Source organism: Periplaneta americana, chromosome 17, assembly GCF_040183065.1.
Source record: "Periplaneta americana isolate PAMFEO1 chromosome 17, P.americana_PAMFEO1_priV1, whole genome shotgun sequence".
Classification (NCBI taxonomy): domain Eukaryota; kingdom Metazoa; phylum Arthropoda; class Insecta; order Blattodea; family Blattidae; genus Periplaneta; species Periplaneta americana.
The window spans coordinates 7,379,883-7,385,882 of record NC_091133.1 but is presented as its reverse complement, the minus strand read 5'-3'; the positions used below and the strand labels follow the sequence as shown (position 1 = coordinate 7,385,882).

Here is a 6,000-nt window from a genome sequence, read left to right as displayed (position 1 = left end):
TTTCTGTAGCAATTCAGCTCGTAGTGACAAGGACTCATGTCAGGGGAATACGGAGGATGTTCCAATACTTCCCAATCCCATTTCTGTAGCAATTCAGCTCGTAGTGACAAGGACTCATGTCAGGGGAATACGGAGGATGTTCCAATACTTCCCAATCCCATTTCTGTAGCAATTCAGCCACTAATGCGACATGACAACGAGCATGATAATTCATGCAAGATGAAAGATGGATTATCTGTCAGGAAATGTGGACATTTGCGCCGCATAGCTGGCCGTAAGTTGTATTCGAGAAAATTTTGGTAGTATGCTGTATTGACATTTTGATCTTGAGATACTGCATGTCTAATGATAACACATTCACTGACGTATGTCACTATCAGCATGAATCAGCATGACGTTCACCCTAGAGGGTTCATATCGCACTTTTTCGGACGTGGTGATCCTTTGTGGTGCCATTCATTAGATTGACATTTTATTTCAGACTCGTATGCCTGTGCCCATGTCTCGTCAATGGCAACAATATGTTGCAGGAATACGTCCCCTTCATTGTGTTATCTCCATAGGTGGAGTTGAGATATTGTGTATCGGTGCCATGTCTGTGCTTCTTTCAGGTTATGAGCAATTTTTCCCATGTGGAGGTTTTTCTTCAGGATGTGCCACACAGTTTGATAACTAAGTCCAATCTCAATAATTCTCGTACAGTCCAGTAATGGTCACCAGCAAGGAGACCTCGCACTAAGTCCATTTGTTCGTCACAAATGGACGGGCGACCTGTGCTAGCCACATGTGCCGTCTCAATCCAACTCATACGAAATGCAGAGACCCATCTTGCAACCATCTGATATGGTAGTGCATCGTTGCCACAAGCTTCAAGTAACCATTGATGACATTTGCGTGCATTTCTACCACAGGCTACCTCGATTTTCATCCACAATGCTGCTCAAGTTTAGTAAACATGCTTTAGAGCAGTTAAAAATAGTACTCTACATTTAACCACGCACAATAACAACATCTGTTGTCATAGCAACCGGTTTTATCATTCAATACATCGACAATATTTTCAATTACGATTACCAGTTCTCTCGTATCGCATGCGAATACACTTCACCCATTCCCGGTAGTGTTGTCACTACTTTATTTACAACCTATGTATTTAAACGTTAAACGCTATTCTGTGCTGTGTTTGGATCTATTGCAATAACTATTTTTATCCAAGTTATACGAAATTATTAATAAATTCAGTTTATTTCGTTGATGATAATACAATTAAATGCTGCAATAATAGGGTGAAGCTGACGAATATGCTCTTTGTGAAGCTTATACTCAAACAGAAAGATTATTAGTGAGTTAAGAGATAAAATTAATATTCTTCTTGATAAAGTGAAATTATTATCAAAATGTGTTCAACAGAAAATTGATCAGGCGCAGATCATTTCTGTAGATACTACCGGTTCTACAGTTGAGAATTGTGCAAACTTAGCTCACAGTAACGATAATAAATTTCGTGAGGTGAATTCTGGTAAAGACTGTCAATGTGAATTTTAATACCGAATAGAATAAAAAGAGTTACTAGTGAAAGTTAATTCGAATCAGGTTAATAATACTATTCGTATTAGACAAAATAATAACTGTAACATACATATATACACACATACATACACAGCACATGTATTATTATTATTATTATTATTATTATTATTATTATTATTATTATTATTATTATTGGGATTTGTGATTACAATTGAATTCATTTTGAATTAAGATTTGGTGGATTGATTAGTAGCATTCCTGTCCTGTTTTATTGTCACTTTCTTCGTCATAATAACACTTGCATAGTATTCAATATAGGAATATCAAGACGATTGCTAATTTAAAAAAAAATAATAATATAATTGTAGAGCATATACTGTAGGTACTTTATTTCTTGAACTGCAGCAGGCAAGCCTTCGTATGAAACTTCATTGACGCAATACAATTCAGTTGTATTGGTTTTATATCCAAGGTCATTTATAAAATACCACTGTACTTCATAATACCAGTACTTATGAATGTACAAAGACTGTGTAAATTAAAAATTATTAAAACGCATGTTTTTAATGATGACACAAGGGTAAATAAAAAAATTACATAAAAATATACGTATGGCCCCTGCACCAAAATTATATAATTCAATAACGACATATGTACTTACGCGGAATTCTCAAGTCTTCCCTAAATACTTCATATAATTTACGTCATCAACAATATTCTTCTTTTTTTTTTTACTTATTGTGGAATTTTGTTTGATGGAATTGTAACCTTCGAATTAATCCTTCATTTCCATAAAGGGTGCTGGAAATATTATAAAAGTGAAAATAGAATGTTGTGCATAAAATAATAATTTATAAAAAATTCAGTTATAACATATACATTATACAAAATAGACCTGTAACAATATTGAAACTTGTATTGTGTTAATTACAGAATTGAAAATATTTAGGCCTACAAAATGTACAAGTGATCTGAGAAGGAATGGATATTTAGAATTTGTGAATTTGGCTCCGTGAAACTCTCTTATCGATTGGATTTCGGTGAACCTTTTAATATATGTATTCTTTCCTACAGATGCAGTTGTATTATTCGAGTTTTAATCAGTTGTGTCGTAAATTTTAATTAATATCTCTCTCACCACGATAGAACCCCAAATTTCTATATGAATTACATTCCCAATTTTAATTTATGACGTTTATTAACAAATTAGTAATATAAATAGAAAGCTGTAAATAGCCTAAAGCAGATTGATTACCGGCCTTAGGTGATGTTAATTTCATGCCATTAACTTTGTAGAAGACAATAATAATAATAATAATAATAATAATAATAATAATAATAATAATAATAATGATGATGATGATGATGAAATGTTAATGTTATGTTTTATTTAACGACGCTCGCAACTGCAGAGGTTATATCAGCGTCGCGATGATGATGATGATAATAATAATAATAATAATAATAATAATAATAATAATAATAATAATAATAATAATAATAATAATAATAATAAGGAAAACTAATAATATAAATAATAGGAATAATTTATTAACACAGATTTAATGTTCATTATTCAAATAATACCAAGATTTTTCTGTCATCTTATAGACTAATTGAAGGTGTCAGAAGCAAAGGAGTGTAAGTGTATGTAAGTTTCTTTTGAAAAATGGGGTTGAAAGTATTCCTTTCGTAAATTCTGTGACATTTTTAATGTAAAGTTTAATATGGCATGTGGTTTTCCATTAAAATTTTAGATGCCGTAGCTTACCCTGAATGCACTTAACTCATATTATTAGAAATGTCACTTGCATCCCTTTGCGTCTGACCTTCTCAATTGATAACATATAATATTTATTTTACTATTTATTTTACATAAATCTTCAACAGATTACATGGCAAAAACATTGAATTGACTTTACAGACTGTGAATATCACCGACAGTTAGAAAAATAACTCTTCATTGTGACCCATGTAAAGTATACAAGAAAATATTAAAATGTATTGCCCTTTTTATAATTTGCAACGCCTTTCTTTCTTAGGAAATCATTCACTTTTTTTCACATAATTGTTCAATAAAGGCGGCCGGGTAGCTCAGTTGGTAGAGCAGCTGGCTACAGACTGGAAGGTCCGGGGTTCGATCCCAGGTGGTGACAGGATTTTTTCTCGTTGCCAAACTTTCAGAACGGCCCCGAGGTTCACTCAGCCTCCTATAAAAATTGAGTACCGGGTCTTTCCCGGGGGTAAAAGGCGGTCAGAGCGTGGTGCCGACCACACCATCTCATTCTAGTGCATGCCCCCCAAATGCCTTCATGGCATGTTACGGGGATACCTTTACCTTTACCTTTTAATTGTTCAATAAAATATTGACGGTAGGGGATGTAATAGAGTGGACAATACCTTTTGCACTGTGACCTGCTGTACGTTGAAAAGCTGAAAATAAATTGCATGGTATATTGTCTATAGAAATTCTGAACAAAACCTTTCGCTGATTTTCTTGTTGTAAAAACGCAAGCTCTTCGTTGTGACCCAGAATTTTCTGAGTAATTGCAAAAATATAAGACACACATGACGTAACATCTGTACTAGGAAATATAAGTGACCTTTGTTCATCGGACAGATCAAATTATTTCTTGCATCTCTAAATCCATTATCATCACTATGTACATACAAAAATCTTACAATAATCACACTATAATTGACAAATTTTCACAACAGAAGGACAGAAGAATGAACTTTACTCACAGGAAATTGATTCAAATGTGATGTGATTGAAATGTTATTCAGCGTTTTGTAATAAATTGTGTTTCGTTGTAGTTTTACGTCAATTAATAGTTGTATATTTCATAAACTATTTTTAAATGGACTGAAAGTGTCACTAACGAAGTTGGAAGGAAATAATGTTACCGGTACTGAAACTGCGGCGAAGAACCTCCATCTGTATGCTGAGGTATGTATGCATGTATTTATGGTATTTGTCAAGGTCAGACAAACTTGTATAAGGGTGCACACCCATAAATTTTCACCACCAGCCGCCATTGCGGCCGTCACCTGTTCATTGACTTTGCTATAACGGCGAATAAATTCTGCTTTATAAACATATGGGAAGATAAATTCGATTTCCAATTTCATAGAATACAATAATTTATTTTCGTTTAAATACTGTGCAAATAAGTTATATTACGTAAATCTGACAAGGAAGCTTTCCAAAACTTGCCCCCTCAAACTCATATTCAGTTCCTCTTTACGGCCCTTTTCAAAATATTATTACATTCATGGACTTTATATCTTCTTTCATTACAGCTAAGGTCCGGTTTTGCTCAATATGGTGCCCTGATTTCTAATATTGCAGGTGTGGAATCTCAATTGTTGTGAAAGGTTCACGATCGAGTAATGAAGCTAGAGTTATTGAATGAGGTCAAAAAATCAAAATAAATGTGTAAAAACGAAAGGCATTTCCTAACAATGAAATGGGCCTATAAAATAAAATACTAATCAACAACGCTCAGAGATATTGATGGAATACGCGGGATTCTGTAAATCCCCTGTTGTTCATATTTTACTAATTTATTTACGATAGTTACTTATTTTTTGCTCAATCTGTTGAGGACTAGTTTGGCCTAGGAGCAGTGTTGCCAACACATAAATTGTATCCCCGTCAGTTTAACACTTGGAAATCCGTCAGAATCCGTCAAAATTAAAAGAAAAAAAAAAAGTAAATAAGACCCACTCAATATATACATAAAAAGCAAATTTTAACACAACTTACGTAGGTACCAATCTTGATTAAAATAATAAGTTTTCGATTTTCGACCTCTGACTTGATTACGAGGATATCTGAAACAAGGGTTTCCTTAACATGGTACGGTACGGGCAGGGTTGCTCAAAGAAAAAGTAAAATCCCTAAAAAATTAAACAATTAGAACGACAGCAGCTAAAAAAGTAGAAATGCGATGTAAATCGTAATTTCCGCCACAAAATCCGTCACCCGTCAAAGCCATTCTTTTCCCGTCTGCTACGTTGAAATTCCGTCACTTTTGACGGAGTTTCCGTCCAGTTGGCGACACTGCCTAGGAGTTTACGATTAGTTTCCGTGATCACGGCTGACTTAATCGTAATAAAAGCTGTTCTATCTCTACAATCATGCAGTCTTCATTCTGTTCATGAAAGTGAGGAAATCACTAAATTGTGATTATATCCTTTTTAATACATAGAGATAATGATATATCGGTGAGTATTGTGAATTTTGCCTTCGGTATAATTACCATTCTAGTTATTTTGGACTATTAAAATTGGGAACTGGTGCAAAGTTACTCCAAATGACTGGGCTATAAATGGCATCTTACATGTGAGCTGTGCGAGAAGGGAACTAATGAACTATCAGAAAAAGAGTTTGTTTCATGATGGTTAATATTATACGAATCTACTGACGCGGAAATTTATCTCAGATCTTGCCTCCTCTACTGTACA

At 34.0% G+C, this 6,000-nt stretch overlaps 1 protein-coding gene across 3 annotated transcripts in view; it reads left to right on the top strand.

Moving 5' to 3' along the window:
- The first annotated feature begins 5,608 nt into the window (after nucleotides 1–5,608).
- Nucleotides 5,609–6,000, top strand: part of LOC138693174 (zinc finger protein 391-like) — a 73,156-nt gene continuing 72,764 nt past the window's right edge. For all 3 annotated transcript variants that reach the window (XM_069816887.1, XM_069816888.1, XM_069816886.1), the window contains exon 1: nucleotides 5,609–5,760. The gene's annotated coding sequence lies outside the window, so the exon portion shown is untranslated. The remainder of the gene's footprint in view (nucleotides 5,761–6,000) is intronic.